This window comes from Elephas maximus, chromosome 3 (genome assembly GCF_024166365.1).
Source record: "Elephas maximus indicus isolate mEleMax1 chromosome 3, mEleMax1 primary haplotype, whole genome shotgun sequence".
Lineage (NCBI taxonomy): Eukaryota > Metazoa > Chordata > Mammalia > Proboscidea > Elephantidae > Elephas > Elephas maximus.
The window spans coordinates 188731739-188755716 of NC_064821.1; the positions used below are offsets into that span (position 1 = coordinate 188731739).

The 23978-nt window shown below is 41.3% G+C and overlaps 1 long non-coding RNA gene across 23 annotated transcripts in view; it reads right to left on the bottom strand.

Moving 5' to 3' along the window:
- Positions 1-23978, bottom strand: part of LOC126073658 (uncharacterized) — a 372441-nt gene that overhangs the window by 172328 nt on the left and 176135 nt on the right. For 12 of the 23 annotated variants that reach the window (XR_007516815.1, XR_007516810.1, XR_007516806.1 and 9 more), the window contains exons 1-2: positions 8958-10798; positions 766-1637 (exon numbers count right to left, since the gene is read on the bottom strand). This is a non-coding gene — a long non-coding RNA (uncharacterized LOC126073658). The other 11 variants (XR_007516819.1, XR_007516820.1, XR_007516813.1 and 8 more) reach the window with 7 other exon arrangements.

Below are 23978 nucleotides of genomic sequence, written 5' to 3' on the forward strand. Positions count from 1 at the left end.
CACCCAGTTGTAGGGCAATTAGGGCCCCCCATGCAAGCCAGATATCCAAAGACACTCCTTAGGCAATGGGTATGCCCCTGCCCATTGGCTTTGCTTTTGCTTCCTTAACCAACTATTGGCAACAAGTAGCAGGATTCTAGCACACTGTTGTCGGGGATCCAACCCATCACCCTGAGGGGAAAAGAGGTATTAGTCCTCTTCCGATGTTCCTAGCAAAGGGGAACTTGACCCTTTATAACAACTTGCTTCCACTTGCAGTAGGGTATAATACACTGCTCATGACTTTCTCTAGCAGGCTGTGCCTGTCTTTTGCTCTTCACCACAACTGAGACCAAAATCCTATTGGCAGTCTCTTCTTGCTTTGCCGATGCCACAGGCCCTATCCATACCTTTTGGGGTACCAGGCTATGTCCAGTTGGCACCGCTGACCTTGTATTAACACTCTAAAGCCTGTATTTGTTTTACAGTGACCTCCGCCTGCTGGAAGGCCTCCTCTTCCTTTGTCTCTCAGTCCCACATTGCTCCTTTTTTCACAGTCTCTGTCTCTTTTCTTATACCCTCACTTTCTAGAACTCTCCCCAATTTTGTTCTCCCTTCCTTTCTTCAGTAACCTATATAGGGGATGTAGGGTGTGGGCTACATGGGATATGAAGTGGTGCTAGTACTCCAGGAGCCTGGCAATTGCTTGTAGTTGCTTCACAGTTTCTCCACAGGGGTAGGCTTGGGCTTTATCTATCACTGGTTCAGGCATCACTTGCATCTTACCCATCTGGACAACACCCAAGTATTTGACGAGCACTCCAGGCCCCTGAGGTTTTCCGTCATTCCCTTTCCATCCCCACGACAGAAGTTGCATGACTACCTCACGAGCTACAGCCTGTAAAGAAGCAAATGAGTCAGAGGTCAGCACGACATCATCAGTATGGTGGAATATGGCCACCTAGCAGAGGGACTCCACCACTCTAGACCAGTGGCAACCATGCCACAGTGTATGGTGGGACTATGCAGGTACCCTTTTGGGAGCATTGTGAAAGTCTACTGTCTCACCTACCAACTGAAGGCAGACTGGTTCTGGCTGTCTGAGTGTAGAGGGATGCTAAAGAAAGAATTAACCAAGTTGAGCACAAAGTGGTAAGTGCCCAGTGAGTCCCCTTTGTCCCAACAACTGTGCGATATTGGGTATAGCTGCAAACAAGGGAGAGTCACCTTATTCAATTCCCAGTAGTCTACTGTCTATTTCCCGGAAAATCGGGCTTGTGCATTGCCCAGAGAGGACTACTGAAGGGGCTCTTGGCAGGTCTCAGAATCCCCACGGGTGTAGCTCCTGCATGGCCTCAATGATTTCTTGGTGCCAACCAGGAAGATGGTAATGCTTAAGGGCCCTGACCTGAGCTGGGGAGTGCAAATGCACAGGGGACCATTTAGGATTACCTTGTACTACAGCTTTTACGGCTCTCACCTGCAGATGGAACTCACCGGAGGCCTACAGCTCCAGCCGCAACAAGGTATCTCTGCCCAGAATGTATTCCGGTAACAGGGCTAGTTAACTTTGTAGGCCTTTGGAGGTAGCCTTCCAATCTGTAGCACTCGTTAGACTTCGAACCCCCTGACAGCCGCAGCCGCGTACCCATCAATAGCTGTTAGTGGGGGTCCAATGTATGATAAATTCAATATGTGGCCTTAGTTCCCCTAAGACCCAGCAGAGGGATTCCTACACCTGTGGTGCACTTTGGCCACACCCCTAGTCAAAGGGTGAGGGACACTCCCACCCCTCAGTGGGGGGAGGCTTGGGCTTGTCCTCATCTCATGGGCTCTGGTCAGAGGCTTTGGGGATCCCAGATCTTTTTTCAGGAACAATTCTACACCAAAGAAACACATTTTATAGAATAGACAGTTTGATAGAACATATGGCACAAATAAGAAATGCCCTTGTAGGGAATTGCTGCATTTATACCCCAGACTGCTTTTCTGAGATGGATGGTGAGGCTGGGGTTGTCTTGTGCCTTCCTATCAGCCACTTAAACCTATCCTTTGAAGTTTTCAATTCCCCCTATTTCTTGGGATGATAGTGCGTAGAGTACATTCAAGATCCAGTGGAAGGCGGGGCCAAGATGGCGGACTAGGCAGACGCTACCTCGGATCCCTCTTGCAACAAAGACTTGGAAAAACAAGTGAATTGATCACATACATAACAATCTACGAACCCTGAACAACAAACACAGATTTAGAGACGGAGAGCGAACTAATACGGGGAAGCAGCGATTGTTTTCAGAGCCTGGAGCCAGTGTACCAGTCAGGTACGGCACAAGCACAGAGAGCTGCTCCACCCCCCTGAACTAACACCGGAAGGGGGCCCAGCCAGTTCCCGCAGGCGCCGTGGCGACGCAGCCGGTGGGAGAAGTCCCTGGGAGGCAGTGACTGGTCTTGGAGCGGGGAGAGCAGCGTCCCAGCCGGGAACCGTCCCGCCGGGATTTGGACTGGACGCAGCGGATTCTCTGGAAAAACTAGTTTCCCAGTGATGGCTCGGAGACAACAATCCATTTCAAACCACTTAAAGAAGCAGACCATGACAGCTTCTCCAACCCCCCAAACAAAAGAATCAAAAGCTTTCCCAAATGAAGATACAATCCTGGAATTATCAGATACAGAATATAAAAAACTAATTTACAGAATGCTTCAAGACATCACAAATGAAATACGGCAAACTGCAGAAAAAGCCAAGGAACACACTAATTAAAACTGTTGAAGAACTCAAAAAGATTATTCAAGAACATAGTGGAAAAATTAATAAGTTGCAAGAATCCATAGAGAGACAGCATTCAGAAATCCAAAAGATTAACAATAAAACTACAGAATTAGACAACGCAATAGGAAGTCAGAGGAGCAGACTCGAGCAATTAGAATGCAGACTGGGACATCTGGAGGACCAGGGAATCAACACCAACATAGCTGAAAAAAAATCAGATAAAAGAATTAAAAAAAATGAAGAAACCCTAAGAATCATGTGGGACTCTATCAAGAAGGATAACCTGTGGGTGATTGGAGTCCCAGAACAGGGAGGGGGGACAGAAAACACAGAGAAAATAGTTGAAGAACTCCTGACAGAAAACTTCCCTGACATCATGAAAGACGAGAGGATATCTATCCAAGATGCTCATCGAACCCCATTTAAGATTGATCCAAAAAGAAAAACACCAAGACATATTATCATCAAACTCGCCAAAACCAAAGATAAACAGAAAATTTTAAAAGCAGCCAGGGAGAAAAGAAAGGTTTCCTTCAAGGGAGAATCAATAAGAATAAGTTCAGACTACTCAGCAGAAACCATGCAGGCAAAAAGGGAATGGGACGACTTATACAGAACACTGCAGGAGAAAAACTACCAGCCAAGGATCATATATCCAGCAAAACTCTCTCTGAAATATGAAGGTGAAATTAAGATATTTACAGATAAACACAAGTTTAGAGAATTTGCAAAAACCAAACCAAAGCTACAAGAAATACTAAAGGATATTGTTTGGTCAGAAAACCAATAATATCAGATACCAGCACAACACAAGGACACAAAACAGAACGTCCTGATATCAACTCAAATAGGGAAATCACAAAAACAAACAAATTAAGATTAATTAAAAAAAAAAAACATAACAGGGAATCATGGAAGTCAATAGGTAAAAGATCACAATAATCAAAAAAAGAAAAAAATCAAAAAGAGGGACTAAATACAGGAGGCATTGAACTGCCATATGGAGAGTGATACAAGGCGATATAGAACAATACAAGTTAGGTTTTTACTTAGAAAAATAGGCGTAAATAATAAGGTAACCACAAAAAGGTATAACAACTCTATAACTCAAGATAAAAGCCAAGAAAAACGTAACGACTCAACAAACATAAAGTCAAACACTATGAAAATGAGGATCTCACAATTTACTAAGAAAAACATCTCAGCACAAAAAAGTATGTGGAAAAATGAAATTGTCAACAACACACATAAAAAGGGATCAAAATGACAGCACTAAAAACTTATTTATCTATAATTACGCTGAATGTAAATGGACTAAATGCACCAATAAAGAGACAGAGAGTCACAGCCTGGATAAAGAAACACGATCCATCTATATGCTGCCTACAAGAGACACACCTTAGACTTAGAGACACAAACAAACTAAAACTCAAAGGATGGAAAAAAATATATCAAGCAAACAATAAGCAAAAAAGAAGAGGAGTAGCAATATTAATTTCTGACAAAATAGACTTTAAAGTTAAATCCACCACAAAGGATAAAGAAGGACACTATATAATGATAAAAGGGACAATTGATCAGGAAGACATAACCATATTAAATATTTATGCACCCAATGGCAGGGCTGCAAGATACATAAATCAAATTTTAACAGAATTGAAAAGTGAGATAGATACCTCCACAATTATAGTAGGAGACTTCAACACACCACTATCGGAGAAGGACAGGACATCCAGTAAGAAGCTCAATAGAGACACGGAAGATCTAATTACAACAATCAACCAACTTGACCTCATTGACTTATACAGAACTCTCCACCCAACTTCTGCCAAGTATACTCTTTTTTCTAGGGCACATGGAACATTCTCTAGAATAGACCACATATTAGGTCATAAAACAAACCTTTGCAGAGTCCAAAACATCGAAATATTACAAAGCATCTTCTCAGACCACAAGGCAATAAAACTAGAAATCAATAACAGAAAAACTAGGGAAAAGAAATCAAATACTTGGAAAATGAACAATACCCTCCTGAAAAAAGACTGGGTTATAGAAGACATCAAGGAGGGAATAAGGAAATTCATAGAAAGCAACAAGAATGAAAATACTTCCTATCAAAACCTCTGGGACACAGCAAAAGCAGTGCTCAGAGGTCAATTTCTATCGATAAATGCACACATACAAAAAGAAGAAAGAGCCAAAATCAGAGAACTGTCCCTACAACTTGAACAAATAGAAACTGAGCAACAAAAGAATCCATCAGGCACCAGAAGAAAACAAATAATAAAAATTAGAGCTGAACTAAATGAATTAGAGAACAGAAAAACAATTGAAAGAATTAACAAAGCCAAAAGCTGGTTCTTTGAAAAAATTAACAAAATTGATAAACCATTGGCTAGACTGACTAAAGAAATACAGGAAAGGAAACAAATAACCCGAATAAGAAACGAGAAGGACCACATCACAACAGAACCAAATGAAATTAAAAGAATCATTTCAGATTATTATGAAAAATTGTACTCTAACAAATTTGAAAACCTAGAAGAAATGGAGGAATTCCTGGAAAAACACTACCTACCTAAACTAACACATTCAGAAGTAGAACAACTAAATAGACCCATAACAAAAAAAGAGATGTAAACGGTAATCAAAAAACTCCCAACAAAAAAAAAGCCCTGGCCCGGACGGCTTCACTGCAGAGTTCTACCAAACTTTCAGAGAAGAGTTAACATCGCTACTTCTGAAGGTATTCCAAAGCATAGAAAATGACGGAATGCTACCCAACTCATTCTATGAAGCCACCATCTCCCTGAAACCAAAACCAGGTAAAGACATTACAAAAAAAGAAAATTACAGACCTATATCCCTCATGAACATAGATGCAAAAATCCTCAACAAAATTCTAGCCAATAGAATCCAACAACACATCAAAAAAATAATTCACCCTGATCAAGTGGGATTTATACCAGGTATGCAAGGCTGGTTTAATATCAGAAAAACCATTAATGTAATCCACCATATTAATAAAACAAAAGACAAAAACCACATGATCTTATCAATTGATGCAGAAAAGGCATTTGACAAAGTCCAACACCCATTTATGATAAAAACTCTTACCAAATAGGAATTGAAGGAAAATTCCTCAACATAATAAAGGGCATCTATGCAAAGCCATTTTTTTTTTTTTTTATGCAAAGCCAACAGCCAATATCACTCTAAATGGAGAGAACCTGAAAGCATTTCCCTTGAGAACGGGAACCAGACAAGGATGCCCTTTATCACCGCTCTTATTCAACATCGTGCTGGAAGTCCTAGCCAGGGCAATTAGGCTAGACAAAGAAATAAAAGGTATCCGGATTGGCAAGGAGGAAGTAAAGTTATCACTATTTGCAGATGACATGATTATATACACAGAAAACCTTAAGGAAACCTACAGAAAACTACTGAAACTAATAGAAGAGTTTGGCAGAGTCTCAGGTTATAAAATAAACATACAAAAATCACTTGGATTCCTCTACATCAACAAAAAGAACACTGAAGAGGAAATAACCAAATCAATACCATTCACAGTAGGCCCCAAGAAGATAAGATACTTAGGAATAAATCTTACCAAGGATGTAAAAGACCTATACAAAGAAAACTACAAAGCTCTACTACAAGAAATTCAAAAGGACATACTTAAGTGGAAAAACATACCTTGCTCATGGACAGGAAGACTTAACATAGTAAAAATGTCTATTCTACCAAAAGCCATCTATACATACAATGCATTTCCGATCCAAATTCCAATGTCACTTTTTAATGTGTTGGAGAAACAAATCACCAACTTCATATGGAAGGGAAAGAAGCCTCGGATAAGTAAAGCATTACTGAAAAAGAAGAAAGTGGGAGGTCTCACTCCACCTGATTTCAGAACCTATTATACAGCCACAGTAGTCAAAACAGCAACAGGCACATAGACCAATGGAACCGAATTGAGAACCCAGATATAGATCCATCCACGTATGAGCAGCTGATATTTGACAAAGGACCAGAGCCAGTTAATTGGGGAAAAGATAGTCATTTTAACAAATGGTGCTGGCATAACTGGATATCCATTTGAAAAAAAATGAAACAGGACCCATACCTTACACCATGCACAAAAACTAACTCCAAGTGGATCAAAGACCTAAACATAAAGACTAAAACGATAAAGATCATGGAAGAAAAAATTGGGACAACCCTAGGAGCCCTAATACAAGGCATAAACAGAATACAAAACATTACCAAAAATGATGAAGAGAAACCCGATAACTGGGAGCTCCTAAAAATCAAACACCTATGCTCATCTAAAGACTTCACCAAAAGAGTAAAAAGACCACCTACAGACTGGGAAAGAATTTTCAGCTATGACATCTCAGACCAGCACCTGATCTCTAAAATCTATATGATTCTGTCAAAACTCAACCACAAAAAGACAAACAACCCAATCAAAAAGTGGGCAAAGGATATGAACACACATTTCACTAAAAAAGATATTCTGGCAGCCAACAGATACATGAGAAAATGCTCTCGATCGTTAGTCATTAGAGAAATGCAAATTAAAACTACGATGAGATTCCGTCTCACACCAACAAGGCTGGCATTAATCCAAAAAACACAAAATAATAAATGTTGGAGAGGCTGCGGAGTGATTGGAACTCTTATACACTGCTGGTGGGAATGTAAAATGGTACAACCACTTTGGAAATCTATCTGGCGTTATCTTAAACAGTTAGAAAGAGAACTACCATACAACCCAGAAATCCCACTCCTGGGAATATACCCTAGAGATACAAGAGCCTTCACACAAACAGATATATGCACACCCATGTTTATTGCAGCTCTGTTTACAATAGCAAAAAGCTGGAAGCAACCAAGGTGTCCATCAACGGATGAATGGGTAAATAAATTGTGGTATATTCACGCAATGGAATACTACGCATCGATAAAGAATAGTGACGAATCTGTGAAACATTTCATAACATGGAGGAACCTGGAAGGCATTATGCTGAGTGAAATTAGTCAGAGGCAAAAGGACCAATATTGTATAAGACCACTATTATAAAAGATCTTGAGAAATAGTAAACCTGAGAAGAACACATACTTTTGTGGTTACGAGGGGGAGAGGGAGGGAGGGTGGGTGAGGGTTTTTATTGATTAATCAGTAGATAAGAACTGCTTTAGGTGAAGGAAAAGACAACACTCAATACATGGAAGGTTAGCTCAATTGGACTGGACCAAAAGCAAAGAAGTTTCCGGGATAAAATGAATGCTTCAAAGGTCAGTGGAGCAGGGGCGGGGGTCTGGGGAACATGGTTTGAGGGGACTTCTAAGTCAATTGGCAAAATAATTCTATTATGAAATCATTCTGCATCCCACTTTGAAATGTGGCCTCTGGGGTCTTAAATGCTAACAAGTGGCCATCTAAGATGCATCAATTGGTCTCAACCCACCTGGAGCAAAGGAAAATGAAGAACACCAAGCCCACATGACAACTAAGAGCCCAAGAGACAGAAAGGGCCACATGAACCAGAGACCTACATCACCCTGAGACCAGAAGAACTAGTTGGTGCCCAGCCACAATCGATGACTGCCCTGACAGGGAGCACAGCAGAGGACCCCTGAGGGAGCAGGAGATCAGTGGGATGCAGACCCCAAATTCTCATAAAAAGACCAAACTTAATGGTCTGACTGAGACTAGCGGAATCCCGTCGGCCATGGTCCCCAGACCTTCTGTTGGCACAGGACAGGAACCATCCCCGAAGACAACTCATCAGACATGAAAGGCACTGGTCAGCGGGTGGGAGAGAGACGCTGATGAAGAGTGAGCTAATTATATAAGGTGGACACTTGAGATTGTGTTGGCACTTCTTGTCTGGAGGGGGGATGGGAGGATAGAGAGAGAGGGAAGCTGGCAAAATTGTCAAGAAAGGAGAGACTGAAAGGGCTGACTCAAGAGGGGGAGAGCAAGTGGGAGTAGGGAGTGAGATGTATGTAAACTTATATGTGACAGACTGATTGGATTTGTAAACGTTCACTTGAAGCTTAATAAAAGTTAATAAAAAAAAAAAAAAGGCAATGATGAACGTGTTATCAGGCACTAGAGGAAAGGTGACCCCTGCTCTAAAAAAAAAAAAAAAAGATCCAGTGGAAGCCTACGTATAACATAAAAAGCCCCGTTATGATTTACCTGCCGAGAACCCCCTGGCCTGTTGGCTCCGGAATCTGTCCCGGCACAGGTTTTAGCCTTGGCCAGGGTCTGGTAGATGGGTCAGCTTTCCTGTGCTATCCAGCGTTTTCTGATGATAGTGGCAGCCCACCCATGTAGGCCCAGTCCATGAGGGTGTTTTGAATCGCCATGGATGGTCCTCTGTTAAATCCAGAAGGTGGTCGATTGCACATCTCTTTACTCTGGATCAGACAGTGCTTCAGCCTCTGCAGTCAGCTCGTTAAGGCCGGTCTGTTCATTGGCTGTTTCCCACTCTCAGCATAGAGGCTTTTCTGATGACTATCCACACAAGGAACAAAAATTCTCAGGAGCAGGACGGATTTTGTTATTTTTTATTTTTTTTTGTCCAGATGTTTCATTTCTGTAGGGGCTTGTTTTATATCTCAGTCCGAGGGTTTTCAGTGGCCAGATTGAATGGCCAGTCAGTTAGCTATTGCCCATGTCACAGTTCTCTTGTGCCCTCTAAAAATGGCCCTAACTGCAGCAATTCCCATCAGGACTTGGAGGCAAAAGTTTACAAAGGTGTGCATTAATACATCAACTTCATCAGGACATACAATAAGGATTTGTAGGGGTCCCAATGGACTTAGTCATAGTCAGGCAGAGGTAAGTGTCTCAATGATAGTGACCTCAGACCCAAAGCATACCTCACTGGACTTTAACTGTAACACAAGGCCTTTTCTCCTTGCTGCTGACAAAGAAATCAGGCTTAATCCTCTATTAAGAAATTATCATCCTTAATCATTTCTGAAAGAAGGTCTGGCAAAAGCTGGCAGAGCCCTCACTCATTTGTGGAGCCACATCACCACACCAAGCACAAGCCTGGGTCCAGCCCAGTTTCCTGGTAACCTGGGGGTAGGCCCCCCTCTTTTATTTTCCCCTTACCATTGCAGCTACAGCTAGGTTGCTGTTCAGTTAACTTGGCCGGGGCAGGTATCAGGGAATTCGGAGTTCTCTTCAAGGTCACTCAACACAAGCTATGTTGAAGGGCTTTTCATTCCTTTTTTCCCTGCTGTTTTAACTCTTTCTTTGCCCTGGGTGCTACAGGGTGTTCTCAGGCCAGGGACCTGTTTATCCCCTCCAACTAGCTCCAGTCCCACCCTCTAATGACTGAGCTAGCCAGGCTTCGCTGGTCACCCAGGATTTCTCTTACAGAAAATCATATGGGCCAGACCTCCCCACATAGAGGTCACTGGCCACCCTGGGATTTCCCCCAAACATGCCCCTTGCTTCCGCAAATGGGACACTAATATTTCAGTGGAGGAGGAATATGCTGCAGGCAAATCCTCCAGTTGTAGCTCTGCTTCCCGCTACCTAATTACGGCCCCAGCAGCTGGATCCGCATCGGATGCCCCTCTCAATGCTGCCAGTACAAGCGACCCCACACAAGCTGCCTCAGCAGGGCAATCTGGTTTTTGCTTTGGGGCCTCCAGGGGCCACTCAACTCACAGAACGAAAACACAAACATCCTTCTTTTCTTTCTCAATATGCAAAGACTCTAGGAACTGCAACAATCCCTTTGGCATTTTCAGGCTGTCCCTGTACTCATGCACAGGTCCCCAGGCATCAACAGCCTGGGCTGGTGGTCCCAGGGCACGCATCCCTGGCCACCCTGGGGTTTTCCCCTGAGTAGCCTGCTTTTCCCTACACACCTGGAAAGGCATGGTGTGCCCTTCGGATTCCCGCTGACTATATCACTTGTCCGGGGACAGCCCAAGCAAGAAAAGACTCTTGCTATGTGTCCTGGCAGAGAATCCAAAGAACTGACATATAGCGCTTTCCAGATTCATATCTTCAGGGAAACTTACCGACACAGGCATTCAGCTGCTTTCTCCAGGGGTGGCTGGCTGGAGTATTTTCTGCAACCACCAAGCAAGAGATCCAATCTTATATACCGTTCCAGCTTGGACCAAGGCCCATTGTTTTCTTCCACGTCCTTGGGCGGTCAGTGTTCCCAAGGACTTCACGCCAAGGCCCAGATGTTTTCCTTCTTGTTGCTAAGGTATTCTTTAGCCTTGGCCACGGGCCCAGTCATGCCCCTCCTGACCTTGTACCTTAGCCCAAGTCCATCCCAAATTCATCCCCAGCATGCTTCAGGGAAGAGCAATGCTGATTCCATTAGGGAAGGTTTGCGTATAGATGAATATCATTACCCTACAGTTACCATCAATGTTGTTGGAAAAATTCTTATTCACAGGAGGACTCCTTAGTTCCGAGGACTAGATGCAGTGCCTAGGCTGTATTGTTGTAGCTTTATGTATTTATAAAAGCCAGTCTGGGAATTGCTGCCTCCAAGCTCCACTGCACTTGTGCCTTGACAGAGCTGCCCCTTCATCCTATATCAGGAGTACATGAGAAGCTTAGTACAGCAGAGCAAGAAAAGCAGGGGCATGAATCAGGGTCAGATAAACCATCATGCTAGGTACACACAGGCTACATTGAGTTTACTTACTAATCTTTCGTGCGCAACTTCACCTGTTTTTCACCACAAAACTTCGTGATTAAGTGCTACATCTCCTAACAAAAAGCTCAGCAGTTTGAATGCACCAGGTGCTTCTTAGAAACTCTGTGGGCCAGATCTACTCTGTGCCATAGAGTCACTAAGAATCGGAATAGACTCAACACTTTTCTATTTGGATATATGGGTGTAAAGAGAATATATTAAAAAAAAAAGGCAACAAAATGATTACATTAAGAGTCAGGATAGTGGTTACCTATAGCGGTGAAGAAAATGCAGGGTCTTTTGAAGAGTTGTTAATATTCTCTTTCTTGAATTTGTGTTTACTTACATGAGTGCCCAATTTAGAAATATCAACCAAGTAAGCTCTAGTTTATCAGCTTTCTGTCAATAATATTAGACTAGATTTCTTTTCAAGAGTTTACTATTAATGACAATCACTTGGAGTTATTCTATGCACCTTGTATCAAGACTATGCTTCAACATTCTTTTTAGGGCTTGGATCACAAAAAGTACAAAATTCCCTATACAGAATTGGTGGCTATAATATGATGAGAGTCAATAGATTTGATTTCCCTTTAAGATAGGAAAACAACTAGACTTACTTTCCATTTGATCACCCCTCAGAATAAGGTTTTATTTTGTTAGAGCTTTAACTTATTGGTCAGTTCTTTTCATCTCTTTTGGTAATACATTTGAACAAACGTATTATTAGCCAAAATGCTATTCAAACAAAAAAGTACATCTGATACTAGAATATTATTATAAAAATTTAGGCATGTGACCATCAGTATAATATAGCTGTCAAACCTTGGATGAATACCAAAATTACTTCTATGTCCTACAGACCCAACGTCTCTAACCTCGTTTGCTGACACTTTCATCTTCATTGCTGTTTTTTTGCTGCTGTATTTCTCTGCCTTGGGCCTTGCTATTTCCTCTTATTGGAACAATCTATCCTAGATATACCCATGGCTCACACTTCTGTTCATTCATGCCTCTGCCCAAAATGTCACTGTGGAAGAACCTTTCTAAACAATCTTCTCTCAAGTACACCTCATTTGTATCACTCTCAGCTCTCCTCCATGCCCCTCTGCAGTGCTCTCATTTCTCCTGCTTAAGGACAAGAACTCTGGTCACCAGTACCTGTACCTCCAGCATGTAGAATATTGCCTAGCACATAATAGGCAAACAGAAAACATTTGTGAATCAGTTAATTAATCTCTCCCTGTATATTGAGCTGAAGACATTCTTTTCCCCATTTTACAGAGGAGGAAATGATACCTGAGGTAGTTGAAGTCACTTCTTAGGGTCACACAAGCTAGGATGTTGTCGAAATGGGTTTAAAACCACTAAAATGGTTTTTTGATATGCCCAATCCAAAAGACATATCTCAAGCAAGACTGAATTGAGTGATGGGAAAGCCTGAATCTATGACTATAATTCATCTGATGGACATTCATCTGATGTAGTTGAAGGAAGAGTGTAAAAATGCAAAATGAAAACGAAAGCAATGTAGGCTCAACCACGAAACATGCACTTTATTGAGGAAGGAGAAACAGGACAAACTATAGGATAGAGATCACTGCCTAAATTAGAAACCAGATGCCAAAGAGAGATCAGGCAAAGCTTCAGTGCAAGAATGTAGACGTTGAACGTGTTAATCATTTTCCAATAATATGGTATCAACTTTAGGATCTAAGCCTTTTCCTGTCAGCTCTTGTCTCAGAAGGAAGGTTAGGGAAGATGCAGTCTGTCACCACGGCTGAGGGTGGACGATGGAGTCCAGAGACTGGGAAGAGCCACTGGATCACATCATTTCATGATTCTGATGAATTCTGGTGTTGTTACTTGATTTTAGGTACACACTTCTGCTGGCAGGGTTGGGGTGGCAGCACAGGAGGGCATTTCTGCTGGCATGTTGGAGGAGGGCAACACACAGGTGGGCATGGCGGAGGAGGACAACACACAGGTGGGCATGGTGGAGGAGGGCAACACACAGGTGGGCATGGTGGAGGAGGGCAACACACAGGTGGGCATTTCACAGGGCACTTAGGTGGGCACACCACAAGAGGTGGCAAGCAGGGCTGCTTGCACTGCTGCTGATAGTAAGACATCTTTTCTGAGTCTCTGGGAATCTGAAAAATAATCGCATGACAGTGTTTACTGTAGTGACACTCTTGCTGGCTAAGCAATTCAGTATCCTTTAAATGAGTTCAGTCAATATTCATCTAGTCCCCAACAAAATATTCATAACTCTGTAGCTTTTCCCTCTTCCCTTTTAGCATAGATTCCTGCTATGGCTTGAATTGTGTTTCCCAAAAATATGTGTTGGAAGTGTCACCCCTATACCCATGGTGAAAACCCTGGTGGCATAGTGGATAAGAGCTACAGCCACTAACCCAAAAGTGGGCAGTTCAAATCCACAGGAGCTCCTTGCAAACTCTGTGGGGCAATTCTTTTCTGTTCTATATGTCGCTGGAAGTCAGGATCCACTCAACTGCTACTGATTATACCTATGGTTGTAATCCTATTTAGAAATAGAGATTTCATTGTCATGTTAATCAAAGCATACCTAAGTGGTGTGGCGCCAAATTTAGTCACGTCTGATTTATAAAAAAGATCAGATTAGGCACAGAGATGCATACACAGGGGAAGACAGAAGTCACATGAGGATCATCTACAAGTCTAGCCACCAAGGAACACCCAGGCCTACAAACAAGGAAGGAATCAACAGGGCCGAGACCCTGACTTGGACTCGTAGCCTCCAGAACTGCGAGAATATAAATTCCTGTTCTTTAAAGTGAACTATCTATGGTATTTCTGTTATGGCAGACCAGGAAACCAAGACACTTCCCATCATCTTTTATTCTTTTTTGGCATTTTTCTCACACTACTATTTTTAAAAACAAAAATATATCCCATATGAGGTAGCACTAGGTAGGGCTGAATTTAAATATTATCTAGAGAAAGGATACCCAACTTGCTAAACTTCTGAGCAATCCCCCCAAAAAATCGATACCAACATCACCTGCCATGAAACCCTGACTGAAAGTCTAAAATCATATTGCCATGGGTTTTTCAGGAAGAACTACAAATATTCAAATGAAGTTCTAAGGGCTAGTACCCGGAGAAGCAAATCTTTGGAAACAAACAGAAATGTGGGACAGGACTTTATTTCTTATTCTTTTTTCCTCTTCTTTTAAGACTGTCCCTTTAACTTCATTTCCCATATGAACGTCAACAAAGCTCACCAAAGAGAAGCTAAAATATCACATAATTATACCTGCCCTCCACAAAATTCATCATCTAGGTTTCCACAAAGCTTAAGCATTATTTTCTAAAACAAAAGTCCTTTCTACCACCAGCTACAATCCTTATACTGCCCAACTGCCCAAAAATGCCTTGCAAGTGTTGCACTCACCACGGTCTCAAAGCCGGTGCCCAACTCAGTGTCAGTAGGATGGCAGCAGGGTTGTGGAGTGTCCTTTTATAAAGGCTAGACACCCCTTTAGAAGGGAAGCGGAAAGATGCACTGATTTCTCAACCAAAATGCCATCTGCATGCAATTCCAAAAATGCCTTACCACACTCATGCTGATTATCACAAAACTTCCTCGTCCACCATCCTCCTCACCTGGGCAACTGCCCAGTGATTCACTTGAGACTTTGTTTTAGAGGATGGAGCCAGTGTCATGTGGCATGTGAGGAATATGGGAGTTCTCCAACTGAAAGCTGGCAGAGTGGTTGTCTTCCCACAAATCCCCAAACCCCAGGTTCCTTGTATATAAAATTTGCCTCCCTGTTCACCCTCCTGCCCAGCATCCAGCTTTGTACATGGAATGCAAAAACTATGCTTTACCAAGATTTATCTGAACACATTTACTCCTCACCAAAAGTTTTTATTTTTAATACATTACACCCTTTTCGACGGCCTTTAGTAAATAGGATTCTTTTCTTGATCACCTATAGCCGTTAACAAGAGCAGTATCATCTTTCAGATATCTAGGCCATTAGAGTCACATGCTGGGGCTTTCCCTATGACTCCATGTAGTGCAGATTTACATACTGACCTGTATCTGTGGTCCTTATGACCATTAGCCACTGTGGTGTATCAAAGTCTTTTTCTTCCATTTTCTTAAAACAACAGTTCAATATCTGAGCTGCATCCACTTAGAAGCTTTTGCATTCATACTTCCAAAATACTTGGTGCTTTTTTGCCCTACCTATTCAGTTGTCTTCCTCCCTGGTATTCAATGTTTAAGTAGTATTTAGTGTTATATGTCACTAATTTGTTAAGCTCCCTAGAGCCTATTTTCATCAGCTGTAAATTAGAAACAGTAATAATATCATCTCAAAAGGTTGGTATAAAAAACTAAACGAGAATACGTACCTAAATACCTAGCATAATACACATTACAGACTGACTTCTAAAGGATTATTGGCAAGGTATAAAAATAATTATCCATAATAATTAACCAGCAGTCACACAAATGTTCAGATACATGTTCAGATAAACTGTGAGGCATTGGCAGGTTCTAAAGCAGTTTAGAAGGCACAAACTCAAAAACATCCTCAATGTCTACACATTCTATCCAGTAAGAAAACTCTTCCCAAACTTCTTGTAGGGGCATTCATTGACTATGCCTTTCTCTGAAAGACCTTCAATACAACAATTAAAGTGATTCTCAACTGGAGTATGTTAGTGGACTAGAAAAATAAAATATTTTCTTTTGACTGTATATGAGAGGAATTCCTTAAGAACAAGTGTAACTTAGCCTGGCAAATTGAAGATGAAACCACAGAGCTCTATTCTCTCTCATGATATCCAGGAAAGACAGTATGGGGCAGCTGTTTCTCCATAGCACTACCAGGCACAGAACTAATTTCAGCAGGCTACTAATCTTGTTTGCAATTAGGAAAGTGACTCTTTTCAGAGGTGCCAGAAGGAACAGGGATGTCTTTGGAACATGTGAGGGACTCATACAACATGCTATTTCATATGGAAATTCTAGGAATTAGAAGTGGCTCTGGATACAGGAAGTAATTCAGAAATATAAGACATAAAAACAGATTTATCAACTCTAGACTTGCTTGCCTTGCCTCCTTTGGGGTTCCTAATTCAGACATTAATATTGGATTCCAAAGTCATCTGATAAGTCATTGGGTTTATAAATAAAGTATGGTGGAATACGGGGGTGGGGGTTGCTTTTTTCAAGAAAAGAATTACTAATGAACATTTACAACCCTAGAGAGAAAAATGATTATCTCTGGTTATACAAAGCAAAGAATCAAAGGGAAGATTGTTCATTCCTATCAAAAATGTGAGCGCCTGAAAAGTTTGTAGAAATTAAATCTTTGCAAATCATGTACTAGTTACATGAAGGTTGCTGGCGGCTCTTCAATAAACTTAATATTCTTTCTTGCCAGTAGAGTCCATTCCAATTTATGGTGACCCATGTGTGCACAGTAGAGCTCTTCCTTTAAGAGGTAGTTTGCTAGGCCTGTCTTCCAAGATGCTTCTCCCTGGGCTCGAATCACCAACCTTTCAGGTCAGTAGTGCCACACAAACTTTTTGCACCACCCACGGACTTCATGACACCCAACAAAATTAATAATAAAAAAATTAGTAATAGGTACTTAATATTATCTAGTAGTGGAATGACTTCAAATTTCTTCATTTTTCACAAAATAAATTACTTACAAATTTTTTCTACTTAATAACTATCTTTAAATTTAGAATGGTCTACAACACTACCCTCTTTATTTTTCTGATATTTGGTTGTTGGTAAGACCAGACCAGTTTTCTCCTAAATATCCCACCTTCTGGATTTGTTTCATAGGTTAATTTGGTGTTACTTAACTTGTTCTTCTATTTTCCCCTGTAAATTGTAATTTAGACTTAAACTACAAACCACACTAAGTGAAAGAAACCAATGCCAAAACACTACATAACGTAGAGTTTCATTTATATAACATTCTGGAAGATGCAAAACTCTAGGGACAGAAAACTGAACAGAGTATGCCAGAGACTGGGGCCAGGAGGAGAAAGGCTGTGTAAAAAAAAAAAGAAGAAGAAGAAGAAATAGAGAAATTTGAAATTATACCCTAATATAAATTTACATCTAAAAATAAGACTAAATGGATGTGGCAATATAACATGCTTAAGGACTGAAAGACTTATTATTGGGCTTTTTTTTAAGGACTGAAAGACTTATTATTGCAAAAATGTCAGCTTTGCTCAACCTAATGAATATAGCATAGGTGTCTTAGGGAGATAAATACTCAACTTTCAAAACAAGCCATAGCAAGCTGGCTTCAGTCCCACAAGTCGACTAAAAATACTCCTTCTAAATTCTACTATATCTTTCCAACCATCAAATTAAATGAGTATTTCCCAGTTTTTATCTTCCTGGACTTCTTTTCTGAATTTTACAATGTCGACCAATCCATCTTTCTTTAAACTCTCTACTTGTTGGTTTCCACGACATCTATTTTCATGATTCTCCTAAACTTGTGCCTGGTCCTTGTTCGCCACAGTTTGAACTTCTTTCTCCAAATGTCAAATGGTTCCCTGGCCGATGACTCTTACCACCTTATGCATTCTCTGGTTATGATCCCAACCAGTCTTTAAACTTAACAGCCACAAATCTGTTATTGACTCCTACATGTCCATTTGCATTCCAGAGACCACTTCAGATTTAAGTATGCCTTTGCCTGCTGAAATCTCTATCTACATGTCCTCCAATTATCAACTGATTCTCTTTCCTACAAATGAGAAACATCTCCAATATTCTCTAACTTGTACATGTCCAACCACTCAATAAATTCACTTATTTTGACCCTTTTTTCCTCTACTATGCTCTACTTATCCAATCAAATATCTAGTCTGCCAGTTGGGCATCATAAACATTTCTGAAATTCATTTCATCCTTTCTATGCTAACTAGCCTGGCCTTAGTTCAGGCCATCCTCATCTTTGGCCCAGATTATTACCAGACCTTCCTAACTACTCTCTCTTCCCCAGTCTTCTTTTATTCAAAACCAGCCTCTGCATTGCAGTCAGAGTGATCCATTAAAAGTCAAATCTATGTCACTTGCATGCTTAAAGTGTCAGGTCCATTATACAGCCCTTCCTTCCCCTCTAGCTTCATTCCTTGTTACTCCATGCCTTGAAATATATGCTGTTGTAATATCAAGATCCTTGTAATTTTTCTCACAGGCCATTTTTTTTTTTCCTTCTGCTCAGGGCATTTATTCACTATACTTCTGATAAATCTTCTTCTTGCTATTTTTACCTGTCTTATGCTGACATTGGATCCCTGGTGCTGCAGTGGTTAAGAGCTGAGCTACCAACCAAAAGGTCAACAGTTCAAATCTACCAGCCACTCCCTGGGAACCCTATAGGGCAGTTCTACTCTGTCCTATAGTATTGCTATGAGTTGTAATCTACTTGGTGGCAAAGGATTTGGTTGTTTTCTGTTTGTTTTCGCTTATCACTGACACTATTCTCAACAAAGCCATCACTCTCAACGAAAAGCCCCTTTGGGCCCTTTTCACTAAGGCATGTGTGCCACCTTAGTCTCCCAAAACACTCTGAGCTTCTTTTGTCATATCCATCTACATTTAGTGGACTTCCCACTCATCTGCTTCACCTGGAATGTGCAAGTTCTTTAAAAAGGTAGACTGCTCTTCCCTACTACTACATATTCAGGACATGCCCTGAAACCTGGAACAGAGTAGATGCTGAGTGAGTATTTGTTGAATATGCACAGGAAGACTGGCACAACATGGAGGCATCAAGAGAGTGATGCACAGTGAGTGTTGTTTTGTGTTCAAACATGACTGACAACCAGGAGACAATCTCATGGAAGAGGCTGTGTTCTGAAAAATTGAATGTGGTTGGCTATACTTTCCAAAGAGGGGACCACCTATGCCATGGGCCCATGATTTTGCAAATATCTAGTCTTTCCACCATGTTAGCCTTCCCAAAAACATGCATCCACCTGAACCAATCAGAATTATAGGAAGCAGGATTAGATTTACTCCTACACAAAGATCTCCTCACCTCTCCTTGATGTAAATCTTATGGAAATTCTTTTTGTTTCCATCAATCAAGTTGATCCAAGATAAAAATAATTGGGTTCTCTGAGGACAGGAGAAACTTAAAGAAGACCCAAGTCTCTTCTTTCCTAGTCAGGCATGCCCAGGGCTTCACATGACACAATTTCTAACCCCTTTCCTGCCTTTTCTTCCTCCTTGCACCTATGTGCTGAGCGGTTTGGTAGGGCAGATGCGAGAACCATTCTTAATTTGTGTCTGACCACCAGATTTCCATGGATAGACTCAGAGAGAACTGGTTTTTGAACAGCCTGATACCATGGAGGCTCCTGTGCTTGCAGTGTTACTTGTGGTTATGGTTGAGGGAATGGAAGGCTTTTAGTCACTAGAGTGAAGAAGGTATTGAGTGCATATGAGCCTTTTCTCTCAGGGTATTTAAGTTAGTCTTCTAGGTTTCTGATGTTTAACTGAAAATGAGCACATATGAGAAGCTTCTTTCAACTGGTCTTCTGGTGTTGTTGCTGTTCTCTTAGTCCCAGGATTTATTCCTAATAGCAACAGCAAGAAAAACAGTCCCCTCTCTCTCTCCTCTTTCATACCTAAGCTTTTACCCTGCCCCTCAAGTAAACAGCACTGGTGCTTTCCAATAAAGCAAAAGTAACATATTTACTGTCTTCCTCCTTACAATCTTCAGCTCATGGGCTTGAAGACTCCAAGAAGAGATATGTCATTTCAGTCATCACTCACCCCCATGGTAGCCCACAATATCAAAGTCTGAAAAAACAAAGATGGATTCTGTATCTGATAAATAGCAGTCCTCCTCAAAATCCCCCTGGGCATTGAGCACCATCAGCACAAAGACATGAAATATCCTGATGTGCTCAGCACTGTAAGTTCAGTGTGCTAGATCCTGGCCTGAAAGGGACAAAATTCAGGGGAGGAAGCTAGACAGGTAGGCATCAATCAGACCATAAAGGACCTTACATGTCATGCTAAGATATTTGGCCTTTATTAGGTAGGAGACACAAAGCCAGAGAAGGATTTTAATCAGGGAGAGTGAAATCTGTGATTATGAGAGCTTACTTTAATCATAGTGTGAACAACGGAGAAGGTGAGGCTGAGGCAGAAGGAGGTTAGTGGGCTAGCATCAAAATCCATCTGAGAATTGGCAAAGATCAACAAAGGCAGAATAAGTGGGAATGGGAAGGAGAGATCAGAGTCCAGGAACATGGAATATATAGTAAAATTGGACACTGACACAATCTATTTTAATTCTACCAACACTACTACACAGGTCTCAAAATGTATATGAGATATTCACAGCCGTCAATTTGATTCCAACTCATAGGGGCACCATAGGACAGAGCAGAACTATGCTTGAGGTTTGATTCTAACTCATAGCAGCACCATAGGACAGGTTAGAACTGTTCTTGAACTTTCCAAGTCTGCAATCTTTATGGAAGTAGATCGCCTTTTCTCCTACAGAGGGGCTGGTGGGTTAGAACTGCCCACCTTTTGATTAGCAGCCCAGCACCTAATCACTTCACCACCAGGCCTGCTTATATGAGATATACGGAACCTTAACAACTGTGGCATGCCATATTACAGCCAGTGATGTGACAGAAAAACAAATGACCATCCCTTATGGAAAGAGAAAAGAAAAACCCTGAACTATGTGGGGTAAATTTGAAAATTACAGGGAGTTATTTGGGTATTCAAACCATGGAATTTGGTTTTATAACTGTTAACAATGAGAGAATGAGAGTGGACTTTGGCAGCTACTGTGCTACAAACAGAATAATTTATTACTCCTAGACAGCAGGAATTGATAATAGAAGATCTGAATCATGCCGCCTACTTAACACATCATTTTTGGGGTTTACTATTTGTCACACACTTGTTCAGACACTGGACGTGGCAATGGAGGAAAAGTAAAGGAAGATTCCTTTCCTCAGGGATCATATGTTCTCATGGCAGATATATGCCAAAATAATATAAACTGATGAATAAATAAAATAATTACAAATTATAATAATGTTTTTCCTATTTTACCTATTGCATTGTCATGAGGACCAAGGACTATTTATCCCTCTTCCATAATAATATTTTTTAAAAAACTTAAGAAGATTCAACAAAAATTATGCACTTAATCCAGTTGTTGTTTGCTGAAGATGATATGTAGATTTTAAAAACGACATTGGCCTAATGTTTCCCAGGGCATATTCAGCATAATATTCCAAGTTGAGCACAAATCCTTCCATGATCCTATGAGTAAAGGAAAAGCTATATTCCAAATCACCATCTTGTATCTCTGAGCAATGACTTGGGAAAAGAGGAATCTGCTTTACATTTCAACAAATATTACCAGGACACATTATCTGACATAACAATTAACATCCACCCAAAAGAGTTGACTTCTCCCACCTACTGGGGAACCAGAGTGTTAGCCTGTTAAATGGTCACCATGAGTACTGTTGGAAATGTTCAGGCTCACAGAAGAACCCCTTAGTTCAAATGACTCAGTGCAGTGCCTGGGATGCATTGCTGTTGTTGTTGTTAGGTGCCATCGGGTTGATTTCCACTCCTAGTGACCCATGAACACAGAACGAAATTCTGCCCGGTCCTACGCAATCCTTACAATCGTTGTTCTGCTTGAGCTCATTGTTGCAGCAACTGTGTCAATCCACCTTGTTGAGGGTCTTCCTCTTTTCCACAGACCCTGTACTCTGCAAAGCTGCAAAGCGTGATGTCCTTCTCTAGGGAGTGATCCCTCCTGACAACATGTCCAAAGTATGTAAGATGCACTCTCGCCATCCTTACCTCTAAGGAGCATTCTGAATGCTCTTCTTCCAGGACAGATTTGTTTGTTCTTTTGGCAGTCCATGGCATATTCAATATTCTCTGCCAACACCACAATTCAAAGGCATGAACTCTTCTTCAGTTTTCCTCATTCATTGTCCAGCTTTCACATGCATATGATGTGATTGAAAATACCATGGCTTGGGTCAGGTGCACCTTAGTCTTCAGGGTGACATCTTTGCTATTCAAAACCTTGAAGAGGTCCTTTGCAGCAGATTTGCCCAATGCAGTCTGTGTTTTGATTTCTTGACTGCTGCTTCCATGGCTATTGATTGTGGATCCAAGTAAAATGAAATCCCTGACTACTTCAATCCTTTCTCCGTTTATCCTGATGTTGCTCAGTTGTGAGGAATTTTGTTTTCTTTATGTTGAGGTGCAAACCATACTGACGCCTGTGGTGTTTGATCTTCATTAGTAAGTGCTTCAAGTCCTCTTCACCTGTAGCAAGGTAGGTCGTGTCATCTGCACAACACAGGTTGTTAATGAGTCTTCCTCCAAACCTGATGCCCCGTTCTTCTTCATATAGTCCAGCTTCCCGGATTATTTGTTCAGCATACAGATTAAATAGGTATGGTGAAAGAATACAACCCTGACCCACACCTTTCCTGACCTTAAACCAATCAGTATCCCCTTGTTCTGTCCGAACAACTGCCTCTTGATCTATGCAAAGGTTCCTCATGAACACAATTAAGTGTTCTGGAATTCCCATTCTTTGCAACGTTATCCATAGTTTGTTATGATCCACACAGTCAAATGCCTTTACATAGTCAATAAAACACAGGTAAACATCCTTCTGGTATTCTGTGCTTTCAGCCAGGATCCATCTGACATCAGCAATGATATCCCTTGTTCCACATCCTCTTCTGAAACCGGCCTGAATTTCTGGCAGTTCCCTGTCGATATCCTGCTGCAGCCTCTCCTGAATGATCTTCAGCAAAATTTTGCTTGCGTGTGCTGTTAATGATATTGTTCTATAATTTCCACATTTGGTTGGATCACCTTTCTTGGGAATAGGCATAAATATGGGACTCTTCCAGTCAGTTGGCCAGGAAGCTGTCTTCCATATTTCCTGGTATAGACGAGTAAGCACTTCCAGCGCTGTGTCTGTTTGCTGAAATATCTCAATTGATATTCCATCAATTCCTGGAGCCTTCTTTTCTACCAATGCCTTCAGAGCAGCTTGGACTTCTTCCTTCAGTACCATCAGTTCCCGATCGTATGCCACCTCTTGAAATGGTTGAATATCGACTAATTCTTTTTCGTATAATGACTCTGAGTTCCTTCCATCTTCTTTTGATTCTTCCAGCGTCGTTTAATATTTTCCCCATGGAATTCTTCACTATTGCAACTCGAGGCTTGAATTTTTTGTTCAGTTCTTTCAGCTTGACAAATGCCGAGCGTGTTCTTCCCTTTTGGTTTTCCATCTCCAGCTCTTTGCACATATCATTATAATACTTTACTTTGTCTTTTTGAGAGGCCCTTTGAAGTCTTCTGTTCAGTTCTTTTACTTCATCAATTCTTCCTTTTGATTTAGCTGCCCGATGCTCAAGAGCAAGTTTCAGAGTCTCCTCTGACATCCATCTTGGTCTTTTCTTTCTCTCCGGTC